This window comes from Pan paniscus, chromosome X (genome assembly GCF_029289425.2).
Source record: "Pan paniscus chromosome X, NHGRI_mPanPan1-v2.0_pri, whole genome shotgun sequence".
Classification (NCBI taxonomy): domain Eukaryota; kingdom Metazoa; phylum Chordata; class Mammalia; order Primates; family Hominidae; genus Pan; species Pan paniscus.
Genome location: NC_073272.2, coordinates 45,057,272 through 45,077,279, shown reverse-complemented (window position 1 = coordinate 45,077,279; position 20,008 = coordinate 45,057,272). Strand labels below are relative to the sequence as shown.

General features: G+C 37.5%; 1 pseudogene; it reads left to right on the top strand.

The window, feature by feature from the left end:
• The first annotated feature begins 18,042 nt into the window (after window positions 1-18,042).
• LOC100990775 (homeobox protein NANOG-like) lies at window positions 18,043-18,993 on the top strand (annotated as a pseudogene).
• Window positions 18,994-20,008: the final 1,015 nt, after the last annotated feature.

The window sequence follows — 20,008 nt, the reverse complement described above, 5'->3', positions numbered from 1 at the left end:
ATGTTATCTAATTTAACCTTCTTAACAACTCTGTAATACAGAGAGTATTTTTATTAGCTGGGTTCCCTAGAAAACAGAGCATTGAGCAAGGATTAAGGGGCTAATGCTTCATTTGGAAGAGGTGTTCTCAGGGCAGTGAGAGTGAGGGAAATGTCCAACAGACAGGAAAGGCTAGGAAACAAGCAAAGAGAGTTATTACTTCACTGGCCACTGTTTCATCACAAGCCTTGAAGAGACACAGCTGACTGACTGCTCAGCATGTCCACCCAGTCATATATGGGGGGTATCTTTGCACAAGCTGTATGGAGAAACCATGTTTTAGAAGATTGCTTCAGAGGGAGAAAAGGAGAGGAAATATATTTGCCTGACTTAGTCTTCTGTCTCCCATTGGTTAACATTTGCCCTGAGGGTCAGCAGGATTTAACTCCTTCATTCCTCCAGGTTGTTTCATCAAGCCCTTGTAGTAGGTGCTCTGGATGCCAGATTCTGCTCCTTCTGGTGTGGCACTTCACTGGAGTATGGAAGTGGCTGAAGGAGCCAAACTACAAAAATGTGATTTATCAGCTTCATAAAGTTGGTCAGTATATCAACTGAGTCTTTCAGGAAGCAGATGCTGAAATGGAATTAGGAGTGCATGAGGTTTATTGGAGGTGCAATTCCTAATGAATGAAGCGAAAAGAAGGATCAGGCAGAGAAAGCCTTCAGACCATAATGTAGAACTGACACCTGTGAAAGGCAAGTGGGAGGAATAAGATAATGGGGAGGGAGAGCCATGAACTGGTGCAGATCTGACAAAGTCTCAGCCAATCCTCAAAATAGCCAGGGCCTTGCCTGCCATGCTCAGACATTGGCTAAGGGCCTCCAAGGAAGAGCATGGTCTCAGCTCGAAAGCTGGAGTGCTAACACTTGGACAATGTCACCTAACTGCGTTCCTTGAGGCCCATCAGCAAGTTCTTTCTCAAAGGGAGATCAGAGCAGTGTACCTCCATGGCTGCCACAGTTGGCTACAAAGGCAGCTGAAGTGAAGCCAGTAGATGAGATCAAGAGACAAGTGAAGAGAAGAAAATTTGAGGAAGTCCAAAAGATATGTCTGATAAAAGATTGTCCCCATTTAAGATATGCAAAAGATACTCAATACATTATATAAATTATTTAAAGACAGTGCTGGTAAGTCTAGTTTCCAGGATTTGAGCTCAGTTTTATCTGAAGTGGAGGCATTTGATTCTCCTGATTCAGCTCTGGTATCATACAAATTTGTGGCAGGCAAGATACTAATGAAGTTTCTGCTAAGGGAATCCTGTAATTTGATTAGGTGTGTCTCCTGGCTATTGTTGTTTCTCATTTTGTAGCATTCAAACCTGGTTCCCTTGTCTTTCTGGAGATTCTGAAAACTCCTTAAACATCTATATCTTTTTTTTCTATTTAAAACAGCTAGAACCTGATTGATGGCTACAATAAAGGGCCCTTGCCAGGACAGTACTCTTTTTTTTAAGTGTTTGTTTGCTTGTTTTTATTTGTTTGTTTTAGAGATGAGGTCTCCTGCCTCAGCCTCCTGAGTAGTTGGGGACTAGAGGTGCCCACCGCCATGTCTGACTTACTTTTTATTAAATATTTTCTGGATGAAGTTCCAGAAGTTCATGGAGTATAGTTTGTTAAATTAAGATGGTGACATAGTTGGCAGAAAAATGAACCCAAGGCCAACCCATTATATCTTATTCCTTTTAATTTCTGGTTTCCTACTATTATGAAGAACCACAGATTTCCAGGTATCCCAGGTATCCAATATGGTTCTTTTCAGATATCATGGAATGGTTAAGGGTAAGCTGAGGAGTATGAAAGGGGCAACTGAGTAACCAGAGTGTCATGGTCCCAGTGTTGTGTTGCAGCCTATCTATTTTGGCTCATGAGTGCTGATTTGTAAATTTTCTGGAATTTTGCAAATGTTCATAGCCTGAAATTGATTAGGGCAGAGTATTTGCACCATGAATATTGGGAAAACCTACACATAAGCCTTTGCCCCCACCCCCATCCCCTAGCTTGCTAAAGAGCCAATTTCTCAGTGTTAGCTAAAATTCACCTCCATAGCTCTTGAAATGCATTTCTTCCCTTGGTACTCTGTGGGATCTTAGAAATCCACTGTTCTATGGGGTCAGATTTGATGTTTGTGGTACGATATGAGAGGCATAGAGATCTGCCTCCTGCCCTGTAATTCCCCATCTCCACTGTTGCTATGTGACAAACCACCCCAAACTAAGTGATGTTAAGCAACAAAATTTGTTATGCTCACAGAATCTGTGGGTCAGGGGTTCATATGGGACGGAGTAGGGATGGTTTGTCTGTGCCACACCATACACAGAGCCCCCAATGGAAATATTTGAATGACTAGGGATGAACTGAATGGCTAGGGATGGAATAATTTGGAAGCTTCTTCACTCACATACCTGACATCTGGGCTGGGATGACTCAAAGCCTAGCTCATCTGAAGCTATCAACTGGAACACTACACATGGCCTCTCCATGGGCTTGAGCTTCTTACACCATGGCAGTTGGATCCAAGAGGAAACATCCTAAGAGGGATGTCTAGAGACTGAGTGTTTAAAGAACCTGTTGTAAGTTGCATGACCTTTTATGACTCAGGCTTAGAAGAAACATTGCATCACTCTGTAAGTGTTCACATGTCCACCCAGATTCAAGGGAAAGGACTCAACCTCTTGATTGAAAATGTCACAAGAATTTAGAGCAGTGTTTTCAACCATGCCCTTCTCAACACATAATTGTCAAAAATTTTGAAATACTACTACTACTTAGGATTCATTCTTCTAAATCAAACATTGTTACCAATCAAAACACAACTTCTCCTGGAAATCAATCTTGTATCAGTATATCATAGATGCTCCCAGATTTTTTGTTTGTTTGTTTGTTTTTTGTTTTTTTTTTTTGAGATGGAGTCTCGCTCTGTCGCCCAGGCTGGAGTGCAGTGGTGCGATCTCAGCTCACTGCAAGCTCCGCCTCCCTGGTTCACACCATTCTCCTGCCTCAGCCTCCCGAGTACCTGGGACTACAGGCGCCTGCCACCACACCCGGCTAATTTTTTTTTGTATTTTTTTTAGTAGAGACAGGGTTTCACCATGTTAGCCAGGATGGTCTCGATCTCCTGACCTCGTGATCCACCCACCTCAGACTCCCAAAGTGCTGGGATTACAGGCGTGAGCCACCACGCCTGGCCTCAGATGTTTTTTAATGTGATAGCCAGACTAGAGCAGATCACCATGGGCTGGAGGAATCAGAGAACATGCAAGACCTGGGTGCTTAGGACAGGAAAGTGTGAGGGGAGATATGTGGGGACAGAAGAGTTACCTCTCAAATTTGCATGCAGCTAGTCCTCCTTGTTGCTTTCATAGGGAAAAGTGCAGAGTGCAGAAAAGTTACTCATCTCTCAGAAGCCCTCAGGGAAAGGAGAGACTCCCCACTTCCATAACCACTAGTCTCTTGTTTGTCTGTCTCTAAGTCTCTGAGCTAAGTTCTGGGATGCACTGGCAACAAGAAATGACACACTCCCTACTCTCCAGGTACTTGCCATCTAGTGGGAAAAGTCCAGACAAATAAATGGATGTGTTTGTTGTGATAAACACAAGGATAAAAGTAAGATACTGTGGGACCACAGAGGAGAGGCAGCCAACCCAAACTGAGAAATAAGGAATGGCTTTGAGGATGAGGTGGGGTGGCCCTGTAGTAGGTAAGGATTTCCTGAGTAAATGGCTGTATGGAAGGGCACCCGGGCAGAGGACTTGTGCTGCCCAGCCATAGGAAAATGTGTGGGTTTCTCATATTTCAAAATGGCTGGAGCCTGCAGTACAACAAGGGATGGTATGAGAGGAGGCTGATTAAAAATTGAAGTAGGGCTGACATTCTTCTTAGGCTGAGCTGTTTAAGCTCTGTTCTGTAGGTTGTAGGGAGTCATTTGAGCATTGTGTGGTTGAATATGATATGTAAGGATTTGCATTTGCAAAGATTACTCTGGCTAAAGTTTGGAAACTGGTTTGGAGTGGGAAAGGTATGAAGGTAGAGGCACTAGTTAAGATATGGCTTACTATAACAGAAGTTACACATACTTATATTACTGTAGTAACATAGGTAATGGTGGGGAGTACATAGACAGGAATATAGATTCAGGATATATCATGGAGGTACATTTGTCTTGTCTTAGTGACTGATTAGATTTAGAAACTTCAGTAAAACTGGTAATCTGTGATGGCTGGGGGCAGGGGTAATGTCACCTTTCACACAAATAAGCAATGCAGAGGATGGAGGGAGAAGGGTGGAAGAGATAGGCACAGTGATAAATGAATGCAGCTTTAGACCTATTACACTGGAGTAACCTGTAAGGCAACCAGATGAAATATATAGAGAGAGGTCTGGAGGAACAGATTTAAAAGTCATTAGCATACAACCACATGGTGAATGAATACACAGAAATTAATGGGTTTGCCTAGGATGGGTATAGAGTGAAAAGAGAAGACTGTCAAGAACAGGACCCCAGGGAGCAGTGATTTTATGGAATGGACAAAGGAAGAATGGCTGCAAAGGAGACTGAGAGACTGAACAGGGACAACTGAAGGAAAGGAGAAAAATTAAAAAAAGAATAGCCCCAGGAAATTTCCTGTTGGGAAAATTAAGGATTTCAGAGTAATGGAAGAAATGGTTCACTTCCACTTGGAAACAAAAAGAGGATCTGTGAAAAACACTCTGTAAGGGAGATGCTACCCTTGGGGAATTAGTAACTGAAGGATAAACCTGTGCATTTATATAACTCTCTGATTGTTGAATATACTCTATTTTCAGCTGCAGCACATTTTATAAAGCTGACAGATTAGGTTCATGATACAGTTCAATTTCCTTTTAATTTCATGATTTTTACTTGCTTTTCTGTCTTAAACCATGCACAGTGTAACCATAACAATGACAACAATAATAAAGAAAATGATCCATAATCCTTTAATTTCCAAATAAACTGTTTTTTGTTTTTAATATTATTTGTCTGTAAGAAATTTTATAGCTATAATATTAACATTTTTATACTGCTAAATTTGCTTGTTTACAAATGTGGTAAGTGTATTTCAACATAGATACATAGGTATTAAGAACTGTGATTTTAAATATCTGCGTAATATTCTGTTATCTGGTAATACTATAATTTACTGTCCATTTCTCTATTTTTTAATATTTAAACTGTTTCTAAATTTGCTAAATTGAATGCATTTATGCATAATGAGTCTCTCTAGACACTCCTAGAGTTAAGGAATTTCATTACAAATTTGAATAATTCTGAAATTTCAGGATAATATTATAATACAGTGATTCAGAACTGAGCTCAAGGTTTAGTTCAATTATGTCTTTGATTTTCGTTATTGCCATGGTTGAAATCATCCTTCACAAGGGCTATAATATAAAATAGACACTTTGGGAGATGTTTATTGTTAATAATTGTATATGTGAATTCATATTTCAAATAATCTCATTGTTAATCTTACAAGTTCGTTAGCTTCTGGGCAAGTCTGAGTAAATCCCCATTGTTTGTTTTTTTAAAATCTCATTTACTGTCCAAAGAAGAGTTTGTACTAGAAGTAGAAGTTTTGGCCCTGCCTTTTTATTTTTGTTTGCTTGAGCTTACATTAGTGTTACCTTAAAATCGTGTTTGATGAATCTATCTGTCTGTCTGTCTGTCTGTTTATCTATCTATCCATTCATCCACCCATCCATCCATCCATCCATCTGGCAGAAATAATTTCTAGACCCTTAACCACTTTATGAAGGTTTGTTTAGCTAAAACCAGATTATATGAGCCATTAATTTTCTTAACTGTGTAAACAGCAATCTATTGTAACATGCTACATTATGCAATCTGATGAGAGAGGCACTGAACCATGAGCGACCCATGACTCTAGATTTGTGGATCAAATAAGGATGCCTTATAGTAAAAAATGGTAGAGCTTTCTGCTTTTTAATTCATACATCAATATAACTTGAAATTCTAATATTTCTTCCTGATATGGTTTGGCTCTGTCCCCATCCAATTCTCATCATGAATTGTAGTTCCCATAATCCCTACATGTCGTGGGAGGGACCCAGTGGGAGGTAATTGAATTGTAGGGGCAATTACCCTCATGCTGTTCTTGTGATAGTGAGTGAGTTCTGATGAGATCTGACGGTTTTATAAGGGGTCCCCCATTTGCTTGGCCCTTCTCTTTCCTGCAGCCATGTGAAGAAGGACATGTTTGCTTCCCTTTCCACCATGATTGTAAGTTTCCTGAGGCCTCCCCAGTCCTGTGGAACTGTGAGTCAATTAAGCCTCTTTCCTTTATAAATTACCCAGTCTTGAGTATTTCTTCACAGCATCATGAAAATGGACTAATACACTTCCCTCCTCCAAGTGTATTCTCTCCAAGTGTATCACCCTTGAGTATAAGCATCCCACTTTAGAGACCACTGCTCCAAAAGTCTTCCTGGTCTTGACACTCTAATTAGCTTCTGCTGTTGTCTGCTGTCTAGCAATTCTCTGGAACAGTGGGTTAGAGAGAGTTCTTTCTACAGAGTAAGTAGAACCGTTCAGTAATGAGAAAGCATTACTAAGTATAGTTTTTTTCTGAAATTTTAAAACAATAGCAACCTAATCATCACCATGTATAAATGTATATTACTGATAATGCATCATATATTGTTGCTAGTTAGGAATCACTGGTACACAACTGAACTATTTGTGTAATTGAGAACCAATATTTTCAAGTCCATGCAGCACTATAAAACTTAGTTGGTGTAGTTACTAGACATCACCCAAGAATGAGGCGATTTTTCTTTGCTTTCTAGTTTTTGTCTTGCTCTTAGTCATTGATTCATCCATTCATTCAACAAGATTGTAAAGAGCACCTTCAATAATAATAAATAAAAGCTAATATGTATTGATTTGGTGCTTTGTGCCAGTCCATTTTCTAAGCACTTCAAATGCATTAACTCCTTTAACTCTCACAGTAATCCTAGGGGAGATTTTTAGTGATTCCATATACAATCCCTATTTGCCACAGACATTTTCAAATACCCTTAAGTTTGCTGGCTCACAAGGCCCCAGTAACAGTGAAGCTAATATATCAACCTGCATATGCTGCAAAGCCCTTTCTTGCTCTAGAAAACACACTTGAAACTGACAGCCTTGTGGGTATGTTGGCAAATGGGGCTAAACAGCATGCCCAAATGTAGTTGTTGGTGAGGAACATGGTCATACAGCTAGAAAGTAGCTTCAATAAACTAAGGACCATGCTAAGTAAGCCACAGCAATAGACAGAGAAAGACATAACCTGCTCTAAAGGAGCTCCCAGATATGTGGACTAGACAAAGAGATTATTGCTTAGCAGTGAGCTGTCTATTATAGATGTTAATATAGAGTCTCTGGGAAATACATTGGAAATCAGCCTTTTTAGATTCTGGAGGCAACAACTACCACATTTGGGCATGCACAGTCTTGAAATAGCTCCTCTAAGATATTTATTAATTACAAAGAGAAAAATAGTAGCCTCACGGAGGAAAAATGCTACAGACACACAACCAAGTGATCAAGGTGACCATCACTAGTTATAAGATATATTGACCTCATGTGTGCCCTGATAAGATACACAAAAAAGAGAACAACAACTCTATGGTATTCCATACTGCCAAATGCATAACCTCAATAAAATCATGAGAAATATCACACAAACCCATATTGAGGGACATTCTACAAAATGTACTCTTCAGTAGTGACTTTTCTACTTTCCAGTATTCTTCAAAAATGTCAAGGTCATAAATAACAAAGAAAGACAGGAACTCTCTCAGGTTGGAGGAAATGAAAGAATCTTGAAAGGTTAATCCAATATGGGATTCTGGATTGGATCCTGGAACAGGAAAAGGACTTTAGTGGAAAAGTTGGTAAAATTCAAATAAAATCTATAAGTTAATAGAGTTGTGTCACTGTTAATTTCCTAGTTTTAATCATTGTACTATGGTTATATAAGATGTTAACATTAGGGAGAGCTGAGTGAAGGGTGTATGGGAGCTCTCTGGGCTATTTTTACAACTTCTTTGTAAGTCAAATATTACTTTAAAATAAAATTCTAAAAAATTTACGGAAATAAACAGTACCAGAGAATAGACTAGGTTCCAGTCCTATCTCCTAATAACTAGCTATGTGACTATGGACAATTCCATGTTTTCTGGGAACAGTGAAATCAATGAATTGGATTGCCAAGGTGCTTTTCAGAGCTAATATTCCATGACTTGATAATTCATTCATACACTTAAGTATCTATTCTTTCATCAAATATAGCATTGTGCTTAGCATGAAACAGGTACTCTCTAAACATGAAATACAGAAATGAATAAGGCATTATTGTCACCTTAAGTTCACAGTTACAAGGAAAATACAGGTAAGGAAGCATTTAAAATATAGCAATATAAGAGCTGCAGTAGAGACATATTCAAAATTCTGGTGGCCCGGAAAAGATGGGTTCATCTCCATGTAAAGATTGAAGGAAGGTTTTGAAGATTAGGTGATACTTAAGCTAGGACCTCGAAGATGGGTTGTGGTTGTTTTTCTGTAAGACTGGTTTATTTCTACTCTCTCCCCATTTTCACCCCAACAGCCCCAGTATGATCCTGGTTTGCTTTACAAAAAAAAAGAGTCAAAGGCAAGGAACAGCATTTATAAATTTGGAACATTCAAGAAGTGAAATACAGCTGGAGCAAGAAATGACTGACATGGGGTGAGTGTTGAAGGATGATGTGCTGGAGACATGGCAGGGATCACACATAGATTCCCCCAAATGCTAAATTGAGATGTGTGGGCAGCATTCTGAGAACCTAGTAATTTACTAAAATTTTTGAATGTTTTTATTGAAGTATAGCATATGTAGAGAAAAGGGCACAAATTATAAGTATGCAGATCAATGAATTTTGACAACATGAGAACATTTATATAACCAGTATCCAGATCGAAGAACTAGAGCATTACCAGCATTTCAAAAGCAGCCCCGCACCTTGTGCCCTGTCCTTTCAATACTTCATTTCCCCAATAGTAACTGCAAACCTAACTCCTAACACCTATTTTTTGCCTGCTTTTGAAATTTATACCAATGAAATAATATATTGTATTCTTTTGTGTGACTTATTTAACTTAATATTATGGATATGAGAGTCATCCTTATTGTTGCATATAGTTGTGTATAATTCATTCATTCCTGTTGCTGTATAATATTTATTGTGTAAATTTAATAGAATTTGTTTATCCATTTTACCTTTGATGGGAATTCTATAGTTTCCAGGTTTGGGCTATAATGAATAGTGCTGTTATGAACATTCTTATACATGTTTTGGTGAACATGTATACAAATTCCTGTTGGCTCTATGCCTAGCAGTGGGCTTTCTGGGTCATTAGCATGCATATATTAAACTTTAATAAATACTGCAAAAGAGTTTTCCAAAGAAATTCTCATAAATTATACCCCTGCTGGCAGCATATGAGAGTTTCAATTGCTCTACATCCTTGCCAATTCTTGATATTACCTATTGGAAGTTTGAATTTGCACTTGCTTGATGACATTGAGCACATATGAATGGTTTTCAAAAAGTTCATGGAAAATGTGTATTATGAAAAAACTATGCATGAATTTCAAAAGATTTTTGCACCAAAATAAACTCATACTAACTTGTTAAAACATGTCTGAACAGGATCTAGTTTGAGGCACTAAGAAAGATAACACATTACTTTGAAAAGAGCCCCTATCAGAGCAACATGAATTCTGCTAAAACTGAAGCAAGAACCAACATCAAATTTATGATGAAGTTTGATTGGAAGAGTGATGAAATCATTGATGCTTTACAAAAAGTTTATGGGGGCAATGCTGCAAAAAAATCAGCAGTTTACCATGGATAACTCATTTTAATAAGGAACGAGATGATGTTGAAGATGAAGTCTGCAGTGGCAGCTCATCCACATCAATTTGTTAGTAAAAAATTTATCTTGTTTGTGCCCTAATTGAAGAGGATTGAGGGACCGAGGATTAATAGCACAAATGAAAGCCAATACCATAGATATCTCCATTGGTCCAGCTTACACAATTCTGACTAAAAAATTAAAGTTGAGGAAATTTTCCACTTGACAGGTGCCAAAACTGTTGTGCCTATATTAGCTGTAAATAAGAGCAGAATTTCAATGGATTTTTTTTTTTTTTTTGAGACACGGTCTCACTCTGTCACTCTGTTTGGAGTGCAGTGGTGAGATTACAGCTTACCACAGCCTCAGCCTCCTGGGCTCAGGTGATCCTTGCACCTCAGCCTCCTGAGTAGCTGGGACTACAGGTACATGCTGCTGTGCCCAACTAATGTTTTTTGTGTCTTTTTTTTTTTTTTTTTTTTTTTTTTTGTAGAGCTTCCCCAGGCTGGTCCCAAACTCCTGGCTTCAAGCAATCCTCCTACCTTGGCCTCCCAAGGTGCTGGGATTACAGGCATGAGCCACCACACCCAGCCTCAATGGAAATTTTAAACAAGTGGGATCAAGATCCTGAAGCATTTCTTTGAACAACTGTAACAGGAAATGAAACATGGCTTTACCAGTATGATCCTGAAGACAAAGCACAATCAAAGCAGTGGCAACTAAGAGGTGGAAGTGGTCCTATTAAAGCAAAAGCAGACCAGTCAAAAGCAAAGGTCATGACAATAGTTTGGGGGATGCTCAAAGTATTATGCTTGTTGACTTTCTGGAGGGCCAAAGAATTATGACATCTACTTATAAGGATGTTTTGAGACAGCTGGCCAAAGCTGTAGCAGAAAAATGCCCAGGAAAGTTTCACCAAAGACTCCTTTTGCACCATGGCAATGCTGCTCAGTCCTCTCATCAAACAAGGGCAATTTTTGTGAGAGTTTCGATGGGAAATCAGTATTGTAAGGTGTATGCCTAATACACCTTACAATACTGATTTGGCTCCTTCTGACTTCTTATTGTTATCTAATCTTAAAATATCTTTAAAGGGCACCCACTTTTCTTCAGTTAATAATCTACAAAAGACTATTGACATGATTAAATTCCCAGGACCCTCAGTTCTTTATGGATAGAATAAGGGACTGGTATTATCATTTACAAAAGTGTCTTGAACTTGATGGAAGTTATGTTGAGAAATAAAATGTATGTATTTTTATTTTTATCTTTTAATTCCATTTTCACAAACTTTTAAAAGTCCCCTTGTATTCATATATTCACACACTGGCCATTTGGATATCCTTTCTTTTCAAACTTCCTCTTCAAGTGTTTTGCCTATTTTTCCATCAGGTTGTCTGTCCTTAAAAGATTTTCAGACAAGGAGTGGTTTGATTATCCTAGTCAACTAAAGCTGCCATAACAAAACACCACGAACTGGGTGGCTTAAACAACAAGAATTTATTTCTCACAGTTCTGGGGACTTGGAAGTACATGATCAAAATGACAGTTGATTTGGTCCCCTGGTAAGTACTCTCTGGATTGCAGAAAGCCATCTTCTCAGTGTCCTCACTGAGACAAAAAGAGGTCTGGTCTCTTTTCCTGCTCTTATAAGGGCACTAATCCCATCATGGGGCCCTCAGCCTCATAACATCATTTGAACATAATTATCTCCCAAAGGTCCCACCTCTAAATACCATGACACTGGGGGTTAGGGCTTTAACATATGAATTTTGAAGGGACACAAACGTTAAGTCCATAACAGATACGGCTTGTATTACAGGAGAGCCTTTTTTTTTTTGTTATTTTCTTGGTTATGGTTTTTCTTATAAGGGATTCCAGATTTCATAAAGCATCTTGGGCATTATTGGCTGACATTGGCTGCATTCCTATTATTTTCTTTTCCTTGTTGTTTGATACAATGTCTCACTCTACTGCACAGGCTGGAATGCAGTGGCATGAACAACTGCAGCCTCAACCTCCTGGGTTTAAGTGATTCTCCCACCTCAGCCTCCTGAGTAGCTGGGACTATAAGCTTGTGCCACCAAGCCCGGATAATTTTTTAATTTTTTTGTAGAGACTGGGGTCTCACTTTGCTACCAAGGCTGGTCTTGAACTCCTGGGCTCAAGCGATCCTCCCGCCTTGGCTTCCCAAAGTGCTGGGATTACAGGCATGAGCTGCTGCACCTGGCCATTCCTATTATTTTCAAACATTTATATAAAATGTGGAGTTACATATCTACTATATTAATTTTTGTAATACTTAAGAATTAAAGAGTGGGAGACAAATTCTTGAGTACTTTGCACTCTTAAATCTATTATTTAATATTCATAAAACTATACAAAATAATTATTAGTCTCCCCATTTTATAGTTAGAAATTTGGGCATAGAGAGAATAAGTAAACTTGAACAAGGCCACCGATAGAAAATTCTAGATCCAAGCCCTAAGCCATTGAATGAATTCATTTTGTGAACTTCAGTTCAGTCCAAGGATTAAAACTTATCTTGAGGCAGAAACCACTTTGGCTCATCATATGTAGATAATACTTTCAAGAATGGGTTTATTCTTTAGTCTATACCACTGGTTTCTTAAAATGTTTGGTTTATGGAGCCTTTAGAGGCTTTGGTGTGTGTGATGTTAATGACTTTCACAGACAGAGACTAGTTTTCCATCTGGCTTAGTGGTGAAGTTTTTATTTGATGGAATGCCAGAACAAAAAGCAATAAACCAGATTTCTGGTTTTAGCTCAACATATAAAGATTCTCTAAGTCATTACTCCCATCCTTACAATGATAAAAAAGCCCAGCAAACTGAAAATTAATGAATTGTCTCGAACCAATCAGAGAATTAAGGCCGCAAGCCCACCTGCCACACAGAGAGACAAGTGAACCTAGAGAGTTACTGCCAATATCACTGTCTTAGTCAGTTCAGACTACTGTAACAAAGTACCATAGACTAGGTGGCCTAAAAACAACAGAAATTTGTTTCTCAAGGTTCTCTTATAAGGGATACATATGTACATATACTTATTCCAGAGACACTGGAAGTCTGAGATCAGGGTGCTAGCATGGTCGGGTTCTGGTGAGAGCCCTCTTCTGGGTTGCAGATTGTTGTCTTCCTGTACCCCCACATGGTGGAAAGAGGGTGAGAGAGCTCTCTGGGATCCCTTTTATAAGCACACTAATTCCATTCATAAGGGCTCCACCCTCATGATCTTATCATCTCACAAACACCCCACCTCCTAATCCCATCACATTGTGGATTATTATTTCAACATATAAATTTGGGAGGGACACAGATATTTAGCACATTGCACCAACTATATCAATAATCATTTAAAATATGAATGGTCTAAATATATCAATTAAAATAAAGAGGTTGGGATACAAAAGACCCAACTGTTTATTGTTTCTAAAAAATCTGCTATAACATCATGAATAAAACAGGTTACAAGTAAAGGGATGAAGAAAAATATGTTATATTAACATTAATAAAATGAAAGCTGAAGTAGCTATATTAATCTCAGGCAAAGCAGTTTCAGAACAAGGAAAATTATCATGGATAAAGAGAAGCATTATTTCATGATAAAGGGGCAAATTCCCAAGAAGACATAACAATCTTTATTGTGTATGCACCTAACAGCTAAGTGCCAAAATAGGTGAGGCAAAAACTGATAGTACTGAAAGGAAAAATGAAAAAGTTCACTATTATAGTTGGAAATTTCAACACTTCAATTTCAGTAATTGATACATTAAGAAAGTAAAAAATCAGCAAGGATAGATCAATAAGGATAGTGCTGAATAGCACTATCAATCAATTTGATCGATTTGGCATTTATAGAACATTCAATCCAAGTGCAGTGATTGAAGTGAACATTCATTCTCAAGCTTACATGGACTATTTGCCTAGATAAAGCATATTCTGGACCACATAACACACTTTATCAAATTTAAAATGGTATAATACAATGTATATCTCCAAGCACAATGGAATTAAACTAAAAATCAATAACAGGATAGCTGGTAACCTCAAAATATTTGGAAATAAAACCACACACTTCTAAATAACACATAAATCAAAGAAGAAGTCTCATGAGAAATTAAAAATATTTTAATTAAATGAAAACTTAGAAATACTTATCAAAATATATGAAATGTGGTGAAGGTAGTGCTTAGTGGGACATATATACCATTAAATGCATATATTAGAAAGAAACTGTAAACTCAGCAACACAACATTTCATACTAGAAAATCAGAGATAGAAGAGAAATGTATGCCTCAAGCAATCTTGCAGAAGAAAAAAATAACAAAAATTAGAGCAGAAACCAATGAAACTAAAATCAAGAAAACAATAGAAAAATATCAACAAACCTAAAAGATGTTTCTTAGAAAAATCAATAGAATTTATAAACTTCTATACAGGCTGACCAATAATAAAAGAAAAAAAAACAGTAATTACCAATATCAGTAATACATTTAGGTCATCACTACTGAGCCTGTGGATACTAAAAGGAAAATAAAAGGAGTACTATGAACAACTCTGAACAACTCTGCACCCGCAAGCTTGATAATTCACATGAAATAAACCAATTCTTAGACAAAAACTACTAAAGCTCACACAAGAAGAAACAAATAACTTGAATAGCCCTAATGAAGACATTGAATCAATAATGAATAATCTCCACCCAAAAGAAAAAGCCATGCCTAGATAGTTTCACTGGTAAATTCCTCTAAACATTTAAGAAGAAATGATACCAATTCTCCATAATGTCCTCCAGAAAATAAAAACAAAGTTTACACTTCCAAAATCATTCTATGAAACAAATATTACCCTAATAAAAAAACCTAATTCCAAAGGACATTATGAGAAAAAAAAACTAAAGACCAATATCTTCTATGAATATAGATTAAACATTATCAGTAAAATATTAGCCAAAAAAAAAACCCCAAAAATGTATAAAAAGAATTATACACCATGACCAAGTAGGATTTACTTCAATTATGGAAGACTTGTTAAACATTTGAAATTAAATGAATGCATTTTACCATTTCAATGAGCTAAAGAAGAAAATTCACATGATTCTGTCAGTTGATGCAAATAAATTATTTTACAAAATCCAAATATCACTTAGCAAACCAGGAATAGAGGCAATTTTTTTTCAACTTGCTTAAAAGAATACCTATAAAAACCTACAGCTAACATCAAATGTAATAATAAGAAGGTAGACACTTTTCATGCAAGATTCAGAACAAAGTGGGAATGTGATCTTTCACCACTCCTATTTTACATCACACTGGAAATCCTGACTTGTGTGGTAAGACAAAAAATGAAAGAGAGAATAAGAAATAGAGGAGGAGGGGGAGAGGGAAGAAAGAAAGGAAGGAAGGAAGAAAAAGAAAAAAGGTATATAGATTTAGAAGGAAGCAATAACACTGTTTTTGTTCACAGATGACTGGATTGTGCAGATTATTCCAAAGAATTAACATTCTGCAATTAACAAGAGGGTATAGCATGGTCCTGAAATACAAGCTTAATATCCAAAAGTCAATTACTTTCTTATATATCAGCAAAGAACAACTGGAATTTGAAATTAAAATAACAACAATTAAAATAGCACCAAAAATTGAAATAGGTACAAATTTAACAAGTAGATATAGGATCTATATGTGGAAAATTATAAAACTCTGATAAAAGAAAAGATCTAAATAAATGGAAAGATATTTTAATTTTTATTGATTGGAAAACTCAATATTATTAAGACATAAATTCTTCCCAACTTGATCCACAGATGCAATGCAATATCAATAAATTCCTAGCAAATTATTTTGAAATATCTATAAACTGATTGTAAAGTTTATATAAAAAGCAAAAGATCTAGAATATCCAACATGATAATGAAGAAAAAGAACAAGTTGCAACACTCTCACTACCTGATTTCAAGTCTTAATATAAAACTACAATAATCAAGAAAGCATAGCGTAAGTGAAAGAATAGACACACTGATCAATGGAACAGAATTGATAGCCCATATACAGACCAATATTAATATAGTCAGTTGATTTTTGACAAAGAAGCAAAGGCAATTTAATGAAGAAAGAATATTGTTTTAAACAAATGGTGCCAGAACAATTGGATGTCCCCACCATGGGGGGAGAAACCTACTCATAGACCTTACACCTTTCAGAAAAATGAACTCAATATGGATTATAGACCTAAATGAAAGTGGCAAAACTATAAAACTCCTAGAAGAAAACATAGGAAGAAATATAAGTGACCTTAGGATGATGATGAATTTTTAGATACAATACCAAAAGCATGATCCATGAAAAAAAAGAAATTGATGTTGGATTTTGTTAAAATGAAAAAAATTTGCTCTGTGAAAGACTATGTTAGAGAATGAAAAGGCAAGCCATGGTCTGGGAGAAAATATTTTCAAAAAAAAATCTGATAAACGACTTGTACCCAAAATTTATAAATAACACCTAAAACATCCACCTAATTTAAAAAAAAATAGATCTGAACAGACATCTCATCAAAGAAGACATGCAAATGGCAAATAAATATATAAGAAGATGTTCAACATTATTTGTCATCAGGAAATTACAAATTAAAACAACAGTGAGATACCACTACACACCTACTGAAATGGTAAAATCTAAAAAACTGACAATTCCAATTCTGACTAGGATGTGGGACACAGGAACTCTCATTCACCGCTGGCAGGAATGCAAAATGGTACAGCCACTTTGAAAACAGTTTGACAGTTTCTTTCAAAGCTAAACATATTTTACCATACAATGGAACAATCATGCTCCTAAAAATTTCCCCAATTAATTTGAAAACCTATGTCTATGCAAAAACTTGTATGGGCCACGTGCGGTTGCTTATGTCTGTAATCCCAGCCCTCTGGGAGGCCAAGGCAGGCAGATCGTTTGAAGCCAGGAGACCATCTTGGGCAACATGGCAAAATCCAATCTCTACAAAAAATACAAAAAAAATTAGCTGGGGATGGTCGCACATGCCTGTAGTCTCAGCTACTTTGGAGGCTGAGGCAGGAGGATCACCTGACCCCAGGACGTTGAGGCTGTGGTGAGCTGTGACTGCACCATGGCACTCCAGCCTTGGCAATAGAGTTAGACCCTGTGACAAAACAAAAACAAAAAACTTGCACAATATTATTTATGTCGGTTTTATTCATAATTATCAAAAACTCAAAGCAACTAAGAAATTCTTCAATAGCAGAATGGATAAACAAACTGGGGGACATCTATACAATGGAATATTATTTAGGGATAGAAAGAAATGAAACTGGGCAGGGTGGTTGGTGCATGCTGTAGTCCAAGGTACTTGGGAGGCTAAGGCAAGAGAATTGCTTGAGGCCAGGAGCTGGAAGATGCAGTGAGCTATGATCATGGCACTGCACTCCAGCCTGGGTGACAGATTGAGACCCCATCTCAAAAAACAAAGCAAAACAAAAATTTTAAAAAAGAAATGAGCTATGAAGTCATAAAAAGACATGGATGAATTTTAAACACATATTGTTAGGTGAAACAAGCCAGTATGAAAAGGGAAATTACTGTAGTATTCTAATTATATGACATCCTAGGAAGAACAAACCTGTAGTGACAATAAAAACATCAGTGGTATCCAGGGTTTGTGGGAAGGAATGTAAGGTTCAAAAGACAATGCACAAGGTTTTCGTGTTTGTGTTTTAGGATGGTGAAAATATTCTCTAAAATACTGTAATTGTAATAACATGGCACTGTGCAGTATGTCTAAACACAATGTATACAAACTAACTGCATACTTAATGTATACGAACTAAACAATCATTTAGGAATTAGGAGCATCCCGGGATGGAATGAGGAATGTGACAAAATCATCTAAGTGTATTACAAATATAGGCTGGACTGAGCTGGTTGCCTCCTGTTATTGTGGGGGCGACTCACTTCATCCCAACTTCTTGATACTTTCACTTCTGGAAGTCATATTTCTCTAAGATCTTCCAGAAAAAAGTCTTAAAGCTGCCTTAGCCTTTTTTTTTTACAGTCCAGCTCTTAATTTTTTCCCTCCTATTCCCCAATAATAACATGATCGTGAATCCAGCCTATGCCCAAAGCCTGCCTTGTTCTGAAGCATCCAACTGTAAAGAATCTTCACCTACGCCGGTGACTTGTGGGCCTGAAGAAAACTATCCATCCCTGCAAATGTCTTCTGCTGAGATGCCTCACTCAGAGACTGTCTCTCCTCTTCCTTCCTCCATGGATCTGCTTATTCAGGACAGCCCTGATTCTTCTACCAGTCCTAAAGGCAAAAAACCCACTTCTGCAGAGAAGAGCACCACAAAAAAGGAAGACAAGGTCCTGGTCAAGAAACAGAAGGCCAGAACTGTGTTCCGTTCCACCCAGCTGTGTATACTCAATGATAGATTTCACAGACAGAAATACCTCAGCCTCCAGCAGATGCAAGAACTTTCCAACATCCTGAACCTTAGCTACAAACAGGTTAAGACCTGGTTCCAGAACCAGAGAATGAAATCTAAGAGGTGACAGAAAAACAACTGGCCAAAGAATAGCAGTGGTGTGACTCAGAAGGCCTCAGCACCTACCTACCCCAGCCTCCACTCTTCCTACCACAAGGGATGCCTGGTGAACATGACTGGAAACCTTCCAATGTGGAGCAACCAGACCTGGAGCAATTCAACCTGGAGCAACCACACCCGGAACATCCATTCCTGGAGCAACCACTCCTGGTGCACCCAGTCCTGGAAAAATCAGGCCTGGAACAGTCCCTTCTATAACTGTGGAGATGAATCTCTGCAGTCCTGCATGCAGTTCCAGCCAAATTCTCCTGCCAGTGATTTGGAGGTTGCCTTGGAAACTGCTGGGGAAAGCCATAATGTAATACAGCAGACCACTAGGTATTTTAGTACTCCACAAGCCATAGATTTATTCCTAAACTACTCCACGAACATGCAACCTGAAGATACCTGAAGATGAGTGAAACTGATATTACTCAATTTCAGTGTGGACACTGGCTGAATCCTACCTCTCCTTGCCTCCCCTCCCTCATAGGATTTTTCTTGGTTGGAAACCATGTGTTCTGGTTTCCATTATGCCTATCCAGTCAATTTGATGGAGGGTGGGGTATGATTGGAGCCTAATCAGAGAGGTTTCTTTCTTTATTCCTATTGAATCTTCCTGGAGAAAAGACATTTTAATAAGCTTGGCTGCTAAGGACAACATGATAGAAGCTGTCTCTAGCTATAGATAAGTAGATATAATACTAGTTTGGATATCTTTAGGGTTAACAATCTAACCTCAATAATAAGAAATAAAAGTACAAATTGGTGTGATGAAGGTATATTCCTATTTTTTGGGTTTGGGAGGCTTTACTTATTTTTTTAAAAACTCTATTGAGGTGAAGGGTTAAGCTGTAACATACTACATTTATTTCCTCAGCCCTTTTTGGCTCTGTTTTACTATAGCCCCCATTCTGTTGGTTATGCTAATATTTGTAGAAAGAGGTCTTGTATTTGCTGCATCATAATGACATTAGTACTACTTTGGCTGGTATAAGTACAAATGAATAAAACAACCATTTTTCCTTAAAAAAATGAATGTATTACAAATATTAAAAAATGACATGAATGAAGTCAGTGGGGGAATAGGGTGTTGACCAAAGTAACTTTGGAAATGAACGGTCTATAAAACTAAAGGCAAACAAAACTGTATATAAGCCTGTATTCTTGCTGATAAATTGTAAATGTGAATTAACAATTCTAGTACTACTATATATGTATACTGGAATTGAACAATTAAGTAAATGAATGACAGAAAGTGGGAGCCAGGTATCTCACTGCTGGAGTGAGAGTTCATAGATAAGCATCAGGCAAAGGCTAGAGTGATTCATGTGGTAATAGATTAGAGTCAGAGACAACAGTATGAACTCATATTTAGGTTTATATAGATACATATGGTTACATACAGAAATATTCATAGATATGTG